The 22,500-nt window shown below is 43.6% G+C and overlaps 1 long non-coding RNA gene and 6 other non-coding genes across 8 annotated transcripts in view; 2 read left to right on the forward strand and 5 right to left on the reverse strand.

Moving 5' to 3' along the window:
- Nucleotides 1-9,446, reverse strand: part of LOC135094835 (uncharacterized) — a 162,285-nt gene extending 152,839 nt beyond the window's left edge. The window contains exon 1 of one of the 2 annotated variants that reach the window (XR_010263995.1): nucleotides 9,294-9,446. This is a non-coding gene — a long non-coding RNA (uncharacterized LOC135094835). The remainder of the gene's footprint in view (nucleotides 1-9,293) is intronic. The other variant, XR_010263993.1, reaches the window with a different exon arrangement.
- A 1,924-nt stretch (nucleotides 9,447-11,370) lies between these two features.
- On the reverse strand, nucleotides 11,371-11,443 carry Trnaa-agc (transfer RNA alanine (anticodon AGC)). The gene has a single exon. It is a non-coding gene; the product is annotated as a tRNA-Ala (tRNA).
- Nucleotides 11,444-11,449: 6 nt separating this feature from the next.
- Trnaa-ugc (transfer RNA alanine (anticodon UGC)) lies at nucleotides 11,450-11,521 on the reverse strand. Its single transcript has one exon. It is a non-coding gene; the product is annotated as a tRNA-Ala (tRNA).
- A 685-nt stretch (nucleotides 11,522-12,206) lies between these two features.
- Trnaa-agc (transfer RNA alanine (anticodon AGC)) lies at nucleotides 12,207-12,279 on the reverse strand. Its single transcript has one exon. It is a non-coding gene; the product is annotated as a tRNA-Ala (tRNA).
- A 6-nt stretch (nucleotides 12,280-12,285) lies between these two features.
- Trnaa-ugc (transfer RNA alanine (anticodon UGC)) lies at nucleotides 12,286-12,357 on the reverse strand. The gene has a single exon. It is a non-coding gene; the product is annotated as a tRNA-Ala (tRNA).
- A 417-nt stretch (nucleotides 12,358-12,774) lies between these two features.
- Nucleotides 12,775-12,846, forward strand: Trnaa-ugc (transfer RNA alanine (anticodon UGC)). The gene has a single exon. It is a non-coding gene; the product is annotated as a tRNA-Ala (tRNA).
- A 6-nt stretch (nucleotides 12,847-12,852) lies between these two features.
- On the forward strand, nucleotides 12,853-12,925 carry Trnaa-agc (transfer RNA alanine (anticodon AGC)). The gene has a single exon. It is a non-coding gene; the product is annotated as a tRNA-Ala (tRNA).
- Nucleotides 12,926-22,500: the final 9,575 nt, after the last annotated feature.

The raw sequence follows: 22,500 nt of genomic DNA on the forward strand, positions 1-22,500 counted from the left end.
CACTAAAACACTCAAACAAACAAACAAAACCCTTATCCACTCTCCCACCACACGCACACAAACCCAATCTAACCTCCTCGCCACAACAACCCACACATGACCAAGAAAAAAAAACAATCACTATTCCCTTATTCCCCCTTCAGCGCCTCTTTCAGTATGGCGAAGGAAGGCTATTGTATTTTTCACCTGTCTTGCCGCGGCTGCACACATCACGGGAGCCCTCAGCGCTGCCCACCGACTTGACAACCTCATTCAAAGTTCATTACTGAGTGCCGCGACTTTTTGCCCTTCACTGCGACGGGACGAAAAACGCTGAAGGAGGGAGAGGGAGAAGAAGGGGAAGAGGAATGTAGGAATCGAGGGATGTGTAGGGAGGGATGTGTATGGGCAAGGAAGGAGGGAAGGAAGGAGGGTGTGAGTGCGTGTGTGAGACTAGAGAGATGGAGAAGAGGAGTGTGAGAATCGAGGGAAGGTGTAGTAGGGAAGGGGAGGAGGGTGTGTGTGGGGGTGGAGGGGGAGGGGAGGGGGAGGAAAGGAAAATATAATAGGAGAGGAAGATTGGAAGAGTGAAGTGAAGAAAGAATACAAAAAAGAAGAGAAGTATTGATGGAAGAAAGGACAGAATGTATGAAAGAGAGAGAGAGAGAGAGAGAGAGAGAGAGAGAGAGAGAGAGAGAGAGAGAGAGAGAGAGAGAGAGAGAGAGAGAGAGAGAGAGAGAAAGAGAAAAAATACATAGACGAACAGATAAAACGAAAAGAGATGCACAGGAACAAAGATCAAGAAGGAACAACAAATAATACAATAAAGAAAGAAGGCAAGGCATGAAGATACAGATAGACAAGGAGCACGAACACACACACACACACACACACACACACACACACACACCACTATCTTACCTCAACATATTTTCCTTGGTGATAAAAGTTAATAATTGTAAACATTAATCTGACAAACTGCAAGGGACATTATAAAAACTCTCCTCCTCCTCCTCCTCCTCCTCCTCCTCCTCCTCCTCCTCCTCCTCCTCCTCGTTCTCATAATCTTCCACACTTCTTAATTCTCTCTCTCTCTCTCTCTCTCTCTCTCTCTCTCTCTCTCTCTCTCTCTCTCTCTCTCTCTCTCTCTCTCTCTCTCTGCATTCTCTTCCTCCATCATCATCATCATCATCATCACCGTCCTCTTCTTTTTCCTCCTCCTCCTCCTCCTCTTCGTAAACTCTCCCTGTCCTCTCCCCACCATCTCTTCCACCCACCTGTCTCCCCATACCCTCTCCTCTCCCCACCCCATCCCCCAAACTCTCCCACCTTCCTCTTACCCTTAATTTTTCCAGCCACACTCCCCACATCTTCCCTCCCACCATTTTTCCCTCCCTTCTCCTCCAACCAACTCTCTCCCCCACGTTCTCTCCTCTCGCCCCCTCTTCCTTCGTCACCCGCCCACCTCTCAACACGCAGAACAATCAGGTTACTCTTTCCTGGGGCGCGAGTCACAGGCATTTCTCGGTTCCGGTAACTTTCTGTAACTTTTCCAATTACCAATTCTCTAACTGTGAATTTCCGGGTGGGAAGAAGGCTAAGGGAGGAGGAGGAGGAGGTGGTGGGGAGAGGTGGAGGGGGAATGGAGGAGAGGAGAGTACGATTGGAGGAATATGGGGATGGTAAGGAAGGGAGAAAGAGGGAGGGAGAGAAGAGGGAAGGAGAGGAATGGGGAGTGAAGAAACAGGAACTGAAAAGGATGAGTCGAAGGTATGTGAACATTAATAAAAGGCTGAGAGAGAGAGAGAGAGAGAGAGAGAGAGAGAGAGAGAGAGAGAGAGAGAGAGAGAGAGAGAGAGAGAGAGAGAGAGAGAGAGAGAATTTTAAGTGGTGTATGATGATTATTATTAGTGGCAGTAAAGAAATGGAATAAACTGCACTAAGTTTTATCCAGTTCATACTAATTGTTATTTTTTTTTTTACTTTCCCTCCTTCACTACGCAAGAAGAGGAAGGTATACAAAATTGCTCGCGATGAATGACGTTTCCTATTTACGTAGCCGCGCCCAAATTCTGCTGAGGTCCTTCCGAGACTCTATTTATCTTGGGCTGCAGCGATCGGCCCGCGTATTGTGCAGCCCCGAGTCCTTTCTCTTCTCCTAGACATTGCAATCTATTCACTCCCGCACCTCATATATGTTTGCTTCAATATTTTCTCTCTCGTCTCTCTCTCTCTCTCTCTTTCTCTCTCTTGTAATGTGAGGCGATGCAAACTTAAACCGGATACGATATTTGTTTTGATATTCACTAGTGCAATGTGTGTTATGTGAGGTTGGTCAAGTGAAGTCTTTGATGTTTACAGATAATTGACAAGCATCTGTTTCTTGCACCTCGTCCGGCCCTTCAATGTCACAGCAATAGTTACTGCGCCAAGGTCAGTCGCTATGCTCACCTGTCTCAATATATGTAATCACTTTTTTTTTTTTTTTTTTTTTTTTTTTTTTTTTTGCTTTTTTAGGTATCGAGGAGATTAGGTACAGGAGAAAAATTGAATAGAAAACGCTAGAAATTTGTTCCCAAAAAGAAAATGGGATTATAACTGTGAGGGGGGAACTATTTAGCTTATTTTGTTTTGCTTGTGTTGAAAATTGGCTGCATCATTATTATTGCTTATCAATATCCTGTCTCTCAGCCTGTCAGCATTATCATCACTATTATTATCTTATCACCACAATTGTCACCCTCATTATAGTTTAAATGTGTCCCAACTAACTCTCTCTCTCTCTCTCTCTCTCTCTCTCTCTCTCTCTCTCTCTCTCTCTCTCTCTCTCTCTCTCTCTCTCTCTCTCTCTCTCTCTCCAAAAGAATTATCTTCACTTCCTCCTGTTTTCAGTAATTGCAGTTGTGTGTGTGTGTGTGTGTGTGTGTGTGTGTGTGTGTGTGTGTGTGTGTGTGTGTGTGTGTGTGTGTGTGTGAGAGAGAGAGAGAGAGAGAGTGATTGCAGCATACTTTTCTCCCTGTATTTGCTCATTACCGCGCCTCCCAATCCTTCCCATCACGCAAGGACTTCAAGAATGACATTTCCATTTGCGTTAATTAATGCCTGTGTTAGTACTCTTTCACCGCCTCCTTCTTCCTCCTCCTCCTCCTCCTCCTCCTCCTCCTCCTCCTCCTCCTCTCTCATAACAGTTTTCTCTACTTTTTTTTTCTTTGCTGTGGACTACTTTTCCTCCTCCTCCTCCTCCTCCTCCTCCTCCTCCTCCTCCAACTACTTCATTTTTCAAATAGTTCTTAGTACCTGTTACACACGCACACACACACACACACACACACACACACACACACACACACACACACTCATTCACTCATTCACTCACTCACTCACTTGCAATCACTAAAAACAGCAGAGAGAGAGAGAGAGAGAGAGAGAGAGAGAGAGAGAGAGAGACAGAGAGAGAGAGAGAGAGAGAGAGAGAGAGAGAGAGAGAGAGAGAGAGAGAGAGAGAGAGAGAGAGAGAGAGAGAGAGAGAGAGAGAGAGAGAGAGAGAGAGAGAGAGAGAGAGAGAGAGAGAGAGAGAGAGAGAGAGAGAGAGAGAGAGAGAGAGAGAGAGAGAGAGAGTTGGGATGTGTTGACAAAGGGATTATTTTCTCTTTTATTTCACGAAAATTGAAAATGATAGAGACTCTGAAAGCTTTCGGGAGAGAGAGAGAGAGAGAGAGAGAGAGAGAGAGAGAGAGAGAGAGAGAGAGAGAGAGAGAGAGAGAGAGAGAGAGAGAGAGAGAGAGAGAGAGAGAGAAAAAAATTCTGGGTTTCAAGCTTCAGGATCCTGCCAGTAATTATAAGACACAATAAATAAAAACTAAAAAACAAAAAAAAAGGAAAAGGAAGGACAAAGACAAAATAAACACGAGTAAATAGAGAGACAGACGGAGACACAGAAATGAAGACTGGAAGAACAATGACGAAATCAAATTGAAGTGAATGAAGGACGAGATCAACACGAGGCACAGGGGCAGCAACAAGCGGGATCTGTGCCACGCTGGCGAACAAAGAGGACACTCAGATTCTCCTTCCAGCCATCTTGCCATCTCTCCTGTTTCCTCGCTATTTTTTTTTTCTTTTTTTTTCCATTTTTCCTCTTCACATGCACTATATCCTTCAATTTATATATTTTTTTGTATTGTATGGACGTTTTCCTTTTATTAGAGTTATACTTATTTTTGTATTAATATGTTATTAACATGTTTATAATAAATTAATTATGAAATCAATTAATGTGTTAATAAATTTATTCTGCCTCTCCCTCTGCCTCAATTAATTAAAAGAAGTATTACATTAAAAAAAAAGTTAATTCTGCCTCTGCCTCTGCAACAATTACTGCATTAATTAATGCAATGAATCAATTTACTAGTAAATTGATTCTACATCTCCGTCAACCTCAGTTAATTAATTAATGAAAAAGACGAATGAACTTATTAATAGATCTATTCTTCCTTAGCCACGATTAATTAATAAACTAATAACTAATGAATGTATTAATAAATTTATTCCGCCTCTGTTTCGTCTCTACCTCAGTCAAATAATTAATTAAATGAATGTATGTGATTAACAATTTTGGGGAGAAGAGAGGCAAACAGGAACAAAGGTAAGAACAGAACTATAAATGATACATAAAAAGAGAAAGCAAGAAACGAAGATACAGGCAGAGGACAACGACACACACATACACACACACACACACACACACACACACACACACACACACACACACACACACACACACACACACACACACACACACCGCAAAATGCACAAAAGAGAGAGACCAATTAAATAAAAGCCAAAAACCTCGAAGCACGCACTGACGAATCAGTCAATCAGTTATTCATTCATTCAGTCAGTCAATCAGTCAGTCAGTCAGTTAGTAGAGGGCAAAGAAACTCGAGAGCACTGATTGGAGAGAGAGAGAGAGAGAGAGAGAGAGAGAGAGAGAGAGAGAGAGAGAGAGAGAGAGAGAGAGAGAGAGAGAGAGGGGGGATGAATAAAGAATAGACAAAGACAAACACAGATACTGACAAAAGCAGACAAAAAGGCAGATACTCGTACACTAACAGACAAAACAGACACAGACAGACAGACAGACAGACAGACAGACAAACACAGACAAATGTTACATAGGAAAGCAAGAAGTGAGAAAGAGACAAACATTTCATTACCAAATAGTATAAAAATAAGAGAAGAAAACACAGAAGAGATTAAAATAATTAAAGAAAAGAAAAAGGAGAATGGAAGAAACTGAAAGAAATGCGTTGCGACACAAAAAATTTAAAAAATCTGAAGGAAAAACGAAACTAGAAAAAAATAATATATTCGTATTTTAAAAAGTACATAAACAAAAGGAGAAAATCATCACAAACTCAAAGCCAAAAAAATAGACCGGACGAAATTTTAATAACTATTCACAGACGTTAACGCACCATACATAGAACAAATAAAAAATAAAATAAAAACTGGAATCAAACAAAGGTAGAGAAATCAAATTCCCATCGTAATATTCACCAGTTTTACGAAAAGGATACATACCTGTTCACCCTCTCTCTCTCTCTCTCTCTCTCTCTCTCTCTCTCCCTCTCTCTCTCTCTCTCTCTCTCTCTCCCACACACACAACCAGTACCTCCCTTTAAACTTGCAAACGAATAGGGGTCATTCCAAATCCTCCTCCTCCTCCTCTTCCTCCTCCTCCTCCTCCTCCTCCTCCTCTTCCTCCTCCTCCTCCTCCTCCTGCTGCTCCTCCTCCAGTACCCTCCCACGCCCTACATGAGTCCTATAGAGGTGGTATATGTTCTCCCTATGTAACTCCATGTGACTCTTAACACAGTGACGTGGGTGGAAGCTGAAAAACAGAGAGAGAGAGAGAGAGAGAGAGAGAGAGAGAGAGAGGGTGGGTGCACAGACAGGCAGCCATGCGGAATGAAAATATCCAATAAAATAAAAACTAAATGATAAAAAAAAATGTTGGAAATGTGTATAAAGAAAATAATAAAAGCGAAGACAAAGTGGAAAAGCATGTCAGTATTTCCTGCTCTTTTTTTTCCTTTCTATCTTCTTTTTTTTTTTTTTTACTCTTGTTTCGCCAGTTTTTTTTTTTCTCTCTTCCCTCTTCTCTTTGCATCCTCCACCTTATCATCATCTTTCTCCTTTATAACATTCACAACCATCACCATCATCACTAGTCTCTCATTCATATTTCTTCCTCTTTCTCCTCCTTATCCTCCTCTTTCACTTTCTCATTCCTTTCCTCCTTCAAATATTCTCCCTCATTCCTATTTCCTCCTCTCTTCCCACTCCCAAACTATCTTCCTCCTACCACAGTTATCATCACTGACTCCTCATTCCTTTCTCTTCCTCCTCCTTACCTTCCTCTTCCGCCTTTCTCCAATTCCTTTCCTGCTTCAGAAATTCTCTCCTTCCCTTCTCCACTTCTCTTCCTGCTCCCACACTCTTTTCTTCCTCCTCCGCCTGCTCTAAATAATGCACCTGTCCTCCTCCTCCTCCTCCTCCTCCTCCTCCTCCAATGATGTAGATAAGACACACTCCTATAGGCAGAATGAAACAGACAGAAAAAGAGGCCACTATTTTTCACATCGATCTCAAATTCAAGACTTTTGTGTCTCAGGCTCCCCAGCGCCACTCCCTCCCCGCCCCACTTTGTCCCGGCGGCTCTGCTTTTCCGTAAGGGCCTCACCAAACCTCCTTGTAAGAGCTCCTGTGTGTATTACTGTTACTCGCTGGGTACTAAGAGCAGGAGGAGGTAAACGTTAGTGTCTTTAGCTACTCCTAAGTAACTTCACCTACGTAAATTTCTTCTAATTAGTCATGATTAAAGTAAGGTTAGGGTAAGTCTTGTAGGTGGAGTAGTCAGGAGGAGGCCTAACTTACTTCTAACTTGACTTAAACTATAAACTAATTAATCATGAGGAAAGTAAGATTAGAGTAAGTTCTGTAGGATGAGTGATCGGGAGGGAATCTTCTTTTGCCAGTCCTCTCTGTAAATTCCACCTGCTTCAGCTATGAGAACTCCAACCTTAATCGAACTGAACTCAAACTAATTTATCACGAGAAAGTAATTAAATTTTGCAGGTGAAATGGTCATGGGGATGTTTACCTGTAGGGGAATCTTCTGCTTCGCCACTCCTCTCTTCACCAATGATATTTCCTAATTTAACTTAACCTGAACTAATTTACAATGAGGAAAGGAGTTTTAGAGGAAAATCTTGGAGGTGGAAATGTCAAGGGGGGGTGGAATATGCCAGTGGGAGGAATCTCTTTCGCTATTCCTCTGAAAATTTTTGCCCGGGTAATTTCATTCTCGAAAAACTCCAACTAAATCTAACTTGACTTAAACTAATTCATCATGAGGGAGAAGTGTTGTAGATGGAATAATCATGGGAGAAATATACCAATGGGAGGGAATCCGCTTCACTACCATGTAAATTTCATCCACGAAAACTCCTCTTAACAAAACCTAACTTGACCTAAACTAATTTACAGTAAGTCTTGCAATTGAAATGGTCGTGTGGGAGGGGGGGAATATTCATCACGGGGGGGGGAAATTAAGACAGACGCTAGTGAAGGGTTTTACTTACGCCATCTTGGACCCTTGCGAGTGACCACTGCCGCATTTCAGATTACTAGTTTGTGTGCGGCAGGATTCTTAACATACGCGGTCACTCTTATCGGGCATTCCACCGCAAACCTCCCATGAACGCCAGGTGAGTTTTTAGCAGTGGGATTTTAGACTGTATTGTGATAAGTTTTGATGTGGTCTGAGGTCATTTGATCTCGGTTTCTCGTAAAGATGACCCTTTTTTCTCCTCTGCTGCTACGTGATGCTTGTGTCCTGGCAGCGGGCCACACTGATTGCAGCTCTAATAAGAAATTCGAAACAAGATCACATACGAAAAATTATAAAAATGTCTACCAAATATTTTCCTCTGTATTTAATAATAACTTAGGCGTTAAATCTTAATTACTGTGATTGCAGATAAGCACCAAAAAACAAAAGCATCATACGGTGTCGCATAAAAACGGAGAAAAAGTTGAATAAGAATGAATAAGCATGACGATGTGCAATAAATCTGCCTTATGTACCTCCAGTCTGAACCAGAATATTTCACAACAGAAAAAAAATTGGAGAAGCTAAAAATATCGCCCGTGCAGCCTATCGCGGGCGGGTGGGCGGCGCAGCGTGCCGGCGTGTGGGGCGGCAGGGATGAGCGCCCTCTAAAAAAAGACTTAGCTCAACCCCCTCTGGTGTGTGGAGGGATTACCAGTCCCCCCTAAGTGGAAAGGAAGCTTAGGCCGACGCGACCCTCCACCGGGACACCACCAGGCACCAGGCACCATCCACCAGATCCCGTCCCAGACCCCGACTCCACTACCCCACCACTTCGTCACCCCCTGCCTGGACGGTGGCCACGCACGGGAGCAAGCTGTCTCTGCTGCAGGTGTTACCGTCACACAAACACTCGGCAGGAAGGAAGCAATAACTTTTAAAAATCTCCTTGATCACAACTGCAGTGTACGAAGAGCCTTCATCTGAAGTTCGCCAACAGTTACAAATTATCGAAGAAAACTGACGCTACCTAATAATAATAATAATAATAATAATAATAATAATAATAATAATAATAATAATAATCTCCGCACGTGTTTGGCCTCCAGTTGAAAGCGACGCTCACGTGACCATCAAATATTCCAATGACCTACACTGTGGTGTGTGGGTCCCGCGGGCGCGGCTGCCAGTGCCACTGTCCTGTTGTCGTGTTCCCCGCCGAGCTTCGCCACAAGGGGGATACACGCGTGAGTGTCAGGCTGGTTAGGGCAATTGTAACGTTCAAGCACCACCAGTAACAGCGATAGTAGACGTGAAATAGAAGTAGTAGTAGTAGTAGTAGAAGTAGTAGTAGTAGTAGTAGTAGTAGTACCACCAATAAAGCGTTATGTATTCCATGACATCACAACAACCAGGTGACGCGGGGACACGAGGTTGGGGCGCCCAGCTTGCCTTATCATCCTATATACCTATCTACCTTTCCTCCTCCTCATCTTCCTCCTACCTCATTCCAAGTAATCAGTTCTTCACAATGATACAACTTTGGCATACAAAATGCAAAACCTACGAAAGCTCCGAAAACAAAAACCAACACTGTAAATGACCTTAATTTAGTTCGTTTCTATTATCCTCATCACTTATAAACATTGCCCCACAGCCTCCAGATGAACACAACACCCATCACACAACGTCACTTTACCTTGCGCCGCACACAGGACAGCAGATCACCCCTCGTCACGGCAGGATGGCACAAGATATTCACGATAAGGCGAACAACATCACTCACAGACACTCACGCCGCGGAAATGGCGGATGAGAGCGAAGCAGTGGACAGGGAAGGAAGCGACGCGGGTTGAGGTTTCACTTGTGGCGGTTCGAGCTGAGTAAAAATGCGCGAAGCAGATGCGTGACTTCTTCTAATGGTGATTTCAATGCGACTGTCCATCTAAAGTGTTAAAAGTGTGGTAGAAATGTGTAATTACTTGGTCTGGTTATATTTAGACGCTTGGTTCGTGTGTAGGGTGAACAGAGGAGGTGAGGCCGGTGTGATTCACGAGTCGAAGCAAGACTGGTCGAGACGGAAGTACTACAAGATGCATGGCGGAGGACAGAGAGTTATGACGTATTATATCACAGTCTTACTTTTACCACCACCACCACCACCACCACCAAGCTCTGCCTCAATATCACCACAAACAACAACACCAGCACTATCACCACTATTACCACCATTACAAGTACTACCACCACCGCCACCTGTACTATTACCACTACTACCATTAACACTACTACTACTTCTACTACTACTACTACTACAACCACCACCACCATACCTTGCCTCAACAGTACCCCCCCCCACACACACACACATACCTGGGCGGCAAGATAATAAAATAGGTTGTTTGTCTAAATTTCGTTCCATCCATCACAGGCTCATCACTAAGCAACCCCGGGGCGTCCACTGGAGGGCTGGGGGGGGGGCCAACACCAGAGGACGCCTAACACCAGGGGCTCACTTCAAAACCCTGGGATCTCAGCAAGGGGAAATAGAATAAAAGAGAGAACCAAGTGGAGTTGCGTGATGTTTTTCTTTTTTTTTTTCTTTCTATGTATATGTACGTTGATGTGTGATGTGTGATCTATCTGTCTGTGTATCTATATATCTATCTATTCATCTATCTATTTATCTACCTAAATACACACATATTACCGTTCAAGGGTTTATTTCTTAACTTGCATTGTACTCTTTTCTATCAATCATTTTTATTTCCTTTCTTCCTATACGTATCATTTATTTCTTTCCTACTTTTCAAATGTGTACCTCCATTCATTAACAAGAAAAAGTCATAAGAAGCACATAGGAGCAAAGTTGAGCCCAATATGAAAAGAGAAAATATGCTTACTTAACGATGGTGACCCGAGAAAGTGTGTGTGCCATTGATCTCTTTTCACTAATTAGTATTTGACTTGTGAGGGAAAGAATCAATAATAGTAATGTCACCCTTAACGATGGGGAGCCGAGAGGGAGGCGGGGAGGTTGCAAGCAGTCCTCTCTCTCCAATCAAGAACGTTCCTTCCCCGCACCACTTCTGTCTCCATTCCATCCGAGCCACCAGTGCCTCCCTTTGGAAAGTCAATACTCTTAGCACTGTTTCAACACGGATTTACCTTTTATTCCATGTATTATTCACATTGCAGACATCTTGTTTTTGTTTTGTTTTTTTTTGTTTTGTTTTTTTGTTTTTTACATCATTACTTATTAAACTTATGTGAATGATTTTTTAGACTCTTATTGCCTTTAATGTCATATGTAAGTGTACCTCTCTCTCTCTCTCTCTCTCTCTCTCTCTCTCTCTCTCTCTCTCTCTCTCTCTCTCTCTCTCTCTCTCTCTCTCTCTCTCCACCAGGCGTCCGTTGTTTGTGGCCGGGGAATATTCAGGTCGCGGTGCTTTTGTCTCGTCAGGAGTTTCGTCAGGAGAGGAAAGGACAGAGTCGGTGATGGTAATCGAAATCTGCGCAGACTGATTTACATGAATGTTGGAAGGATCAAATTAATCAATGAAAACATGAAGCATTGTCTCCAGGCTTACGTTTGCATTTTTTATTTCACCTTCGTTTTCACCGACATACCATAAAACTATCTATCTCTATTTAAAAACAGGAAAATCAAATTACAGAATGTGTTCCTCGCTTCGTATCACAGCAGCAGCAGCAGCAGCAGCAACACTCGACACGGCGTCACAGAACCAACAACATTAATCATATTCCGAAAAGTGTGGAGATGCGGGGCATCGATCCCCGTGCCTCTCGCATGCTAAGCGAGCGCTCTACCACTTGAGCTACATCCCCTGGTGGTGGAGGTGCCGGGGATCGAACCCGGGGCCTTTCACATGCAAAGCGAACGCTCTACCACTGAGCTACACCCCCGTGTCGTATGCTTGCAACTTGCATTACCAAACAAATCTTTACTCGCCTTCATTTCTAAAGCGTGAGCGCCGCAGCGTGGCGCGAGGCAGCCTTTGTGGCGTCGCTTCAGCTAAATGAAAATACTAATTAAATCAACCAGTAATGGAAAAACATTTCTCTGCGTCGGGATGAAGAGAATAAATTTGAAATAGTCTTTGGCGGCGTTCCGCTGTGTCTGCCACAAGTTGTGCTACTGCTGTGCACACCTTTACAATGTTCAGATTGTTTATCCTAACAGTTTCACAATGTGTCATCAGACAGAGTGTAACAGGCATAATGCAGCACAGCTAGGCCGCCACCACCACCACCATCACCTCTGCTCACCATCCTTTCTGGCAACGCGTGGTGACTCACCTAATTGTGTGGCACAAGTTAAACACTAACCACATCATCACCACGTAGGGGCGCGGGACGATGTGGGCGTGCTAAGTCCCGCAGTAGGAAGTTACGAGAGGCTACATTAGTTAGGCATTAATTACTAAATGTTACAAGCAAGTACTTGGCCTGAGAGAAAATACGGATTTCTCCACAGTTTTGGGTTTTTGATACATTTAATGTCTTGAGATGAGTGGCAGCAGCTGCTGCTACACTTTACCGCACACACTGGGTCTCAAAATCAAACCATGCATCTTGAGCCCAAAACTTGTGGAGATGCGGGGCATCGATCCCCGTGCCTCTCGCATGCTAAGCGAGCGCTCTACCACTTGAGCTACATCCCCTGGTGGTGGAGGTGCCGGGGATCGAACCCGGGACCTTTCACATGCAAAGCGAACGCTCTACCACTGAGCTACACCCCCGCGTTGTGCAAGAATTGCTTGCAACACTAGCATTATTATTATGGATCAGACCATGAGCTGCCCTCAGCAGTCTGATTCCTCGCCAATCCCTCGTGCCCGTGACTGGATGTGAACCATGTCAGCGTCACCTGAAGCACAGCACGAGCCTCACAACACAAAAGTAACTGTCGCAATTGGCAGTGTGTGTGCTGTGAGGCACGCTGATGGGTACTACCTTCTATGCTGCCATTACTGAAGGTGGACAAAATCAAGATCTCCAGAAGCAAGGTCTGCTCACGCCGGGCAGTCTTTGTATCTTAGGCAAAATATTTGGCCAAGCGCGTCACGCTCCTCAAAGGCAGATTGCTGAAGGGAATACAGGGTCTGGTCCCTCACACTCCTCCTTAGTAATGTTGCAAGTGACCAACACATAACACGGGGGGTGTAGTTCAGTGGTAAAGTGTTCGCTTTGCAAGTGAAAGGTCCCGGATTTGATCCCCGGCACCTCCACCACCAGGGGATGTAGCTCAAGTGGTAGAGCGCTCGCTTAGCATGCGAGAGGCACGGGGATCGATGCCCCGCATCTCCACAATTTTGGGCAAGATTCATGGCTGGACTTTGTGGCGCAATGGAGGCTGAATTCTTTGGATGACGACTGAATAAATGTTGCTTCACTAACTTGTTTAATCTTTTCTCAATTTTATGAACACGGCATTGTGGATAACTGTTCATTAACTCCATAGTGACTCGCGTGACCTCCTCACCCTTCCTCATGAATCAATGGTGGCCTGTTCTGAGCTGAAACTGCCTGAAGTCTACGTACTATACCTATCCAACTTTTACTCAACCGGATACCGCCACTTTCGTCTCCATCGTGACTGTCTCCTACATTAATTTCCCCTCATTCTTAAGTTGGCATTGCTGTGGCTGTTTTCTGACCTTGTACACAGTCGCATGCTGTTTGTGTGGGGGGGTGGGGAGGAGGAGCAAGTCAGGCCGCCTACACGGTATCAGCACAGGGGATGAGATTAAAGCGATTCACACCATCACTTTCCTCATGTTACTAATTGTCTTCAGTCACTCACACAGCTCCTTTGTGTTTCTATTCTACCGATGTTTTCCTTTTTATTCTTTCTTTCAGATTAGAAACTGCTTACTTGTCTTCTGTTATTCTATCGACATTTTCACATTTTTTCTTCCTTTCAATTTACAAACTTGTCTTTCTTTCTCGCGAGAGTTATCTTTTCTTCCTATTACTGTTCTTTCTTTCACATGTAGCACCTCATCAATACTTTCAGTCCTTTGTTCCTCCTTCTGGTTAACTCATAAATTTTCCTCCTGCCTTCTGATTCATTTACTTGTACGACACAACATTAGTAATTCTTGTTTTTTTTTTCTTTATTACTTTTGTCTGTATCGTAGTTTCTATCATGCCTTTTTTTTATCATGTTACTTTACTATACATCCTTTATTCGCTCCACGTACTGTGACGGTCCTCGTAAACAGTCTGCCTTTTGATCTGTTCATCTGTACGCCACAACACTCGTAATTCTTGGCTCTTGTTTATAGCATTTTGTCGGTCAAGTAGTATATATCTTTTTTTTTTTTTTTTTTTGTTACTTTATCGCCCGTCCTTTCTTCCTCCTATGCACTGAATCATTCCTCGTAAACAGTCTGGCTTTTGATCTGTTCATCTGTCCGCCACAACACTCGTAATCTTTGTCTGTGGTTCATGTTTTTTGGGCAATTCAGCATTTCTAGTGTGTGTGTGTGTGTGTGTGTGTGTGTGTGTGTGTGTGCGTTTCATTTTTTTTTTTTTACCTTATCTTATTTCATGACCAATGGTACTCAACAAGGATTCTGCACCATCATTGGAAGAACTACCTATGAGACCATGATCAATCGTCTCTGTGCCTTTAGAAAACAGTCCTCGTGGAAGCCCAAAATACAAGCCCTGGATTGTGACTGAAGCCGATTTTTCTTTCTTTTTTTTATATCCCCTTTACTCTCTCCGCTCACTTTGCCCTTTTTTAGTCTCCCTTCATCCTTATCCTTCCCAGTCTCCCTCCGTCCTATCACTCACTCGATAAACCCAATGGTCTGCCGCTCTTCCACTACCACCACCATCACCACCCCTACCACCAGCTCGTTCTCTTCTCGTAGGGACGCGTGCGGTGGGGCGTGTTACTCCCTCTCCCCAGTAAAGCACGGTATGTTGTGGCGTGTGGCTCTCAGCAGCAGCCTCCCGCCGCTGAATGGCCGCCACACCGCCGCGTTTCAATGGTCAACTGAGGGACAGGGCATTGAGGGAGACAGGTCTTGAAAAATGAGGGAATAAACTCTTGTCTTGTCTTGAATTCTTGTCCATAACACTTCACATTCCACCATGACAATTTCTCTATTTCTCTTTTATTTTTTTCCTCTCTCTCTCTCTCTGTCCGTTTGCCTGCCTGAATATTTGCCTGTCTGTCTGCCTGTCTGTTTCTGTCTGTCTCTCTGTTTGTCGTTATCCAGATAAACCCAACATATCAATAAAAGAAGGAGTGTCTGTCTGTCTGTTTCTCTGTCTTTGTCTGTCTGTCTGTCTTTCTTTCCCTGTCTCTGTCCAGATAAAACCACCAAATCAACAGAAGAAATTACAGAGCAACACCCAGCCAGGTAGAAGGACAGGCACATGCAGACAGACACTCAGACAGACACACAGGTGACTGCAAGAGGTTAATCCTGCTCGCTTCATTACTCCCGCTCAACTGTTCGCGTCAGGTAACGCAATAGTGAGGCGGGGAGTCAGATGAAGCAATTCCCTGTAATTAATTGTTCTGGGCATGTCATGAATAGTAATGATGCACCGCCGCCACCACCACCACCACCACCATCACCACCACCACCACCACCACTAATGTCCCAGCACTAGCTTCACCACCTTACTTATTTATCTTTTAATATTTACTGTCATTACTAGTTTTTCAGTCTTAATCCTCACCGCCACCATTCAAAACAATATATTTGCAAACCATACTTATATTTGTGTCTTCCACCACCCCCACCACGACCACGACCACCACCACCACCACCACCACCACCACCACCACCACGACACCACGACCACCACCCAAGCCCAAATTAACCTAATGGACACAAGATGGCTTTCTCAGACAGGTATTGTGTCAAATCATCTTTATTTCGTATGAGCCTATTAGTTCATACCTCTCTCTCTCTCTCTCTCTCTCTCTCTCTCTCTCTCTCTCTCTCTCTCTCTCTCTCTCTCTCTCTCTGCTATGTATTTGCAAAGATGCGAACAGTCTACATTTCCTTCATGTTTGGATGACACACACACACACACACACACACACACACACACACACACACACACACACACACACACACGAGAGCAATGCTAGGCAGCGCACCATCAAAGGATTGCTTGCCTTGATAACTCGGGTCCTCTGAGGGACTCTCCACTCTCTCTCTCTCTCTCTCTCTCTCTCTCTCTCTCTCTCTCTCTCTCTCTCTCTCTCTCTCTCTCTCTCTCTCTCTCTCTCTCCCAGTCACCGTGTTGTACCTCTCGCTATATTCTGCCTCTCTTTGCACGCTTTCCACTCCCCTGCTCCCGCTCACTACGCCCCTCCACATCTCCCATAGCCACACTGACAGACTTGCTACACGTTTCCACACCAGATGCATATTTCCTAGCCACCTCTGCCCTGTATGCAAGGAGTTCGGGGTATTATTCTATTCTCATGCATTTTAACGGATGCTGTCTGTTGTTTTGTCCCGTTTTCTTTCTTCCTATGACACTGAAAGAAAACTATGTCAAAGTTGAATGTCTGGTGTGAGGTATTTTGAAATGTATATGAGTCTTGTATTACTGTAGGTTCTTATAGATCGTTTTCTTTCATTCCTTTGTTTTAACTGACTCAGCTTTCTCCGTTTTCTTTCTTCTTATCACTTATTGAAAGAAAATCATGTCAAAGGTGAATGGTGTGAGGGTTTTTAAAAATGAATATAGAAATTTTGTCCGCATATAAGATCTGGCAGTGTTCTTTCATTCCTTTATTTCAACTCACTAGGCTCTCTCTCTCTGTCTTCTTTCTGTGACCTCCGGAAGGAAAAAAATAAATAAATTGTATGCATGGTGCGAGGTACACAAAAGGCATACAGAAGTTTTGTCCGCATATAAGGTCTGTGTTTTCATGCCTTTGTTTACTAATTGGGCGGCTTCTGATAGTACTCGTGTGTGAACTGAAAACACTGCGCAGTAAAAATCCTTGATAAGCAATAAAGAAGCACAGAATACCCATCAAAAACATCAAGCAGCACCTTACCAGGCAGCTATTAATTACGAGTACAACTTTCTATAACTCAACACTTTTCTCAGCTTGACAGGCTGTTACGTATAACGACCAACAGTAGGTTTAAATCTGCAACTAATGATGTGTTTGGTCTCATTCAGATCACATTAAATAGATGCAAATTCCTGAAAACTGACTACATTATTTGTTATATTACTTGTAGCAAACTTACTACTGATTGCAGGAAGCTCACTGTACTCGTAGTCTTGTTTTGGAGCTTGAGAGCTGCGCTTTGTCATGCATGATAAACTTAACGGAAGGAGACATTTCAGTGACAAGTCTGTCAGATTGTATTTATTTTAGCTACCTTTTATTTAGTATTCATTAAGAATTACAGCTGTCTCACTGTTGCTAGATCCTTTCATTCTTAGCATTTTGAATGTCATATACATACACCTGCAGCGAGCGTCACTCCCTGTCTCTTTTCTCTGCCTCGGGAGGTGCCGCCGGCTAACATACAGCGGAGGTACAGTAGACATAACATCAGCAGTTGCATCAGCACCGTGTGATCAGGATGGCACTTGCTATTGCGTTAGATGGCGGTATTTGTTAAGACGAACAGAGAAGTGTCCTGCACAAAACAAACAAAGGACAACTTCCGTGATGTTTAACAGAGTCTGTTCCTTCCTATCCTTACCTACCTATGGCTATAATGTGTCGTATTTAACTATTTATCTTAGGGCACGTGGGCCTATAATAACAAGTACCCTAAAAGTACACAGGCCCGGGACTAATGAGAATACTCAGCTAAGTTGTCCGCGTGGGCCTCCTGGCCCGGGATGTCTCTCCCTCACCCCCACTTCCCCCTCCCTAGATAGATAGACAGACACAGACAGACAGACAGACAGAAAGACTGATATATAGCTAAAATAGATAAATAGATAGATAGATAGAGATAGATAGATAGATAAATAGATAAATAGAGATAGATAGATAGATAGATAGATAGATAGATAGATAGGTAGGTAGATAGATAGATAGATAGCCAGATAGATAGATAAATAGATAGGCAGAAAAAGAAAGAAAGAACGAGAGAAAAAGAGACAAACAAATAAACAAATAAACGAACAAAGCCCCACTGCATGTACCTCCTTGTACCTGAACATCGAAAAAGAAAACCCAAAACAAAACAAGACAGTTCCAGGACAAACCATGGAAGCATCTATACAAAAGCAAGCCGCACCTGTGTACAGCACGCAGGGTCACCGAGGACACAGTCATGCTCGGGCGACACAATAACAGAGAATGGTTTCGCGTCGCCGCTACCCAAGGATAAAAACCGGAGCCTGAGCAAACACGCACTGGCAACACACGCACACACACACACACACACACACACAAACTCACTCACACACACTCTCAGTTTGACACACTTCCTCAAGAGAATGTCGCAAGAAACACAGCGGACAAAGAACGACCGTAAAGTGAAAAACGAAGACGTGGAGTGTTTTCGAGTTCACACCGAGGCAGACAGATGGAGGCTCCACGACGCTTGCACCTCCCAGACTTAGACGCCTTGCTTCTGGAGCCTTGCGAAAAAAAAAAGAAATGGGAAAAAAATTACAGGTAAGGATTTTATTTTCTTGGTTGAAAGACGGAGACAGCAAACGTCTTAAACTGCAGGCTTCACTTTGCATGCCTTGACCACTGCATTCCACACGTACGCCAGGAAGAATGATTTTGTACGAGTCTGGATGCATGAGTCGCCTAACATGTTAAACTAAATATAATAAATAAATGAATAAATAAAAGGTGACAAACTTAACGCAAGGAAGCAAGAGAATCTGAATTTAGTGCTTGAGTATATATGGCATTTGCACTCAAAAAAAGCAACTTGATCGAGGGTAAGGATGAGGAATAGAGAAACCTTCCAGCCATTCTCAAGGTCATCTCAGTATGCAGTTCGGTCTGGCGTCGCGCGTGACTCCCTCTCCTGCCTGATGCCCCACGCAAGCTGTGCCCCGCCACCCCCGCAGAGATGATCCCCACTGATGCCGTCACGAGGAACGTCACCCGTGCACTCGTGAACCTTCCTCGCCGACTCTCTGGTGAACAGCGACCATTGACAAGAATTCTTTAAAGTTTCTTTTTATTTTTTTTTATCTCGGCTACTTTTAACAGGCTCTACCGGATGATACTGGCGTTTTCAATGAACTCATAATTCTACGGATAGTTTAAAAACGGTTCTGAACCCATGAGGAGCTCGGCTATCCATCTTTGTGGCCTTTGACAATTATTCTTATGACAAAACAAAGCGTTAAAGAATACCAACCCACAAATCACGGACACAAGACTTTATGTGAGAGGCTCCGGCTTAGGCCTACAAAAAGATCTAAAGAAAAAGGTGCCAGTCCTTAATGAAAAGCGCCAAAAAGGAGAGTCCCACGTCGCTGTATGACCTCGCAATTGCATCTAATAAGTAAACAATAAACCAATTAATCATTCCTCTCTTCATGCCACTCTCCACAAAAAGAAATACCAAATAACTCTCATCCTCCACTCTTATACCACACGCCCTTGCTGAGCCTCACTTTCCTGCCTCAGTGGTGTTACTTCAGGAGGCTCGCGTCCCTAGCCACCTCCCAGATATTCGCCGGGTCTTGTTTCATATACAGAGGGTCGAGTTTTGCCCTCCTTGATTTGACGCGGTGAGGGAATGGCTGCGCGTGTGTGTAGAAGAGGGAAAAGTACAAGTAAGTCAGTAGATGGACAGCCTGACTGACAGACGGAGGAGGGAATGAGTTTTACAGCAGCGTAGAAAGAGAAAGGCGGTGGTGATTGTGGTGGTAGTGGTGGTGCTGGTGGTGGTATTTATTGTAACATTTGTGGTGATAGGAGTTGTGGTGATATTATCGTTGATGGTAGTTGTGATGGTGGTATCAACAGTAGTGGTGGTGATGACTGTTGTTGTTGTTGTTGTTGTTGTTGTTGTTGTTGTTGTTGTTGTTGTTGTTGTTGTTGTTGTTGTTGTTGTTGTTGTTGGTGGTGGTGGTGGTGGTGGTGGTATATAGTAGTAGTAGTAGTAGTAGTAGTAGTAGTAGTAGTAGTAGTAGTAGTAGTAGTAGTAGTAGCAGTGGCAGTAGTAGTAGTAGTAGTAGTAGTAGTAGTAGTAGTAGTAGTAGTAGTAGTAGTAGTAGTAGTAGTAGCAGCACCATCACCACCACCATCACCACCACCACCAAAAATATGAATATAATACAGAAACAACAATAACAACAACAACAACAATAATAATGATAACGAAAACAAGTCACAGAAATAGAAGAAGAAGCAAGCATAACAAGAACAACAGCAACAACAACAATAACAACAACAACAACAACAACAACAACAACAACAACAACAACAACAAAAACAACAACAACAACAACAACAAGTAATGTAATTAACAACCAGTAATTGTGTTTTCTCTTTTCTGAATTCCTACGCATTTTTCTGTGTGTGTGTGTGTGTGTGTGTGTGTGTGTGTGTGTGTGTGTGTGTGTGTGTGTGTGTGTGTGTGTGTGTGTGTGTGTGTGCAAGCATTTTCGCTCGGATTTAATTACGCACTTGTCTCTGCTGCTGACACCATTATCCTGTGCCTCTTTGCTCTCCACCACGTCACCACTAACATCATGAACTACGTCAGCACCTACGTCAGTATTTACGACAGCAGTAACGTCAGCACCACCACCACCACCACCACCACCACGAACAACAACAACAACAACAACAACAACATAAGCAATACACTCACAAAAAACACGAAAACAAAAAAAAAACAAGAATCCAAACCATTTGCGCTATCGAAATCACTCACCAACAGCCAATAATATAATCAGAGATGCATCATCAACAACAACAACAACAACAACAACAACAACAACAACAACAACAACAGCAACAACAACAACAACAACAACAATGAACTAACGCAAACATGCAACCCTTGAACTTTGATTGGAAGGCCGCAGGAGGAGGAAGAGGAGGAGGAGGAGGGCTGAGTGAAGTGATGGGACGAGAGGAAAGAGGAAAGTGAGGAAAAATGCAGGAAGGAAAGAAGCAGGAAGGGGCTGGAGTGGAGCAAAGAGATTCTGGGACTGAAAAAATACACAAAAAATACACAAAAATATAAAAAATACAAAAAATACACAAAAATACACAAAAATACATATGAATACACAAATATATAAACGTGGAGCACTCATGGATCCATCAGAAGGAAGTGGTGCTATAGATTATAGTGCTAAGGACTCTGGATCAATACTTTCGAGATCCAATGACAGTGCATGAGCAATTTGGCCACCTGATGACACATGAACAAGAAAACACTACCACTGACTACTGATTGGCCAAAGTATCCACGTCTTGTTTAACCACGTGTTGAGAATTGACTTTGTATTCCTATCGACATCATTAATTTGCGAAGCACTATTGTATCTGTATAATCCGGTGTCTTAAATAACCATACGTGCCTTTTAATTTTATGTAAGAGGGGCTCTGGCCAAAGGCAACGAAAAAGGCATTAAAAAAAGGCCCACTAAAGGTGCCAGTCCCTTACGAATGCATTAGAACCAATACTTATGTTCATCCACCAGTGTGTTCCATAGCAGGGGCGTCAAACTCAAGTCTCGAGGTCCAGTCGTGTACTTCGTTGTGGTCTCGAAGATAGTATGTACTCGTAAATACATACTACCAAGAGTGAAGTTCACCATGTGCTAGCAATTTAGATACGAAATAAATCAGTCATGTAAATAATAGGTGAATGTTATTACGTTTCGCCTTAACAATTTAGTGGTTTCCTCAACTGTAACAATTATAGTATCGAGTTGAAAAATCACTTGCCAACTTGCAGGCCACTTAATACCATCCTGCGGGCCACATTTCTCCCGCGGGCCATGAGTCTGACACCCCTGTTCTATGGGATCTCCCAGTAAGACACAACACCGACTCTTTCATCTGGCTAAGCACGCGGTGACACCTCCCCGGCGTGGTAGTCAACGAACACACCCATAACCGGCGGAAGAGCGATAATCATCTGAAAATAGCACCATTATAGCGCTAATGGTATCGAGCGAAAGCGCCATACGCCTCGACCCGCCTGTGTTGCTTGCGGCCCGAGTAAAGTGAGATTTATCTTCACGTAGCCATGTGATGAAAGCAGGACACGCAGGCACAGGACATTGCCAACAAGTGCTATGAACAAAAGAGGCGATGCTTCTGCGGCTTCTGTGAGTGAGAACACCTGAATGATGGTGGAAGGCAGATACGAACGACTGAATAGAGAGAAGGGAAGAATGTAAGGTGAAATAAATAGGGTGATGGGAAGCGAGATGTGGTGAATGGATAGGAGGGAAGAATGTGAATAGAAATAGATTAGTGGGACTGATGGAAAGGTGAGAGCGGGTGAGGAGAGGTAAAGTCAGGAGTGTCAAGCTGAGGGTCAGTGCCGCTGCCCTCACCTGGCGCGGCGTGGTGTGCTGCAGGTGCGAGAGGTAATTAGCGGCCTGCCCAGGTGTTCTGGAAGCTTTTATTGATGTCTCGAATGTTAGGCACACACACACACACACACACACACACACACACGCCATACTAAAAATACCGTATCCTCGCATTTTTAATTCCATTATAATTAAAACAGATGAGTTTATTCCAATCACAACTACGTGAACTGTTTAATGATGTAGTTACGTAATTCCTACTTGAAATTTGTGGTGTTAATGTACACAAATTAAGCGATGACATTAGGTAACAGTGAAATGCGGAAGACAAAGTTAAAGGCACGCCAGCTCTACCACTGTCTGCAAACCATGCCAAATACACACACATGACG

Source organism: Scylla paramamosain, chromosome 3, assembly GCF_035594125.1.
Source record: "Scylla paramamosain isolate STU-SP2022 chromosome 3, ASM3559412v1, whole genome shotgun sequence".
Taxonomy (NCBI): domain Eukaryota; kingdom Metazoa; phylum Arthropoda; class Malacostraca; order Decapoda; family Portunidae; genus Scylla; species Scylla paramamosain.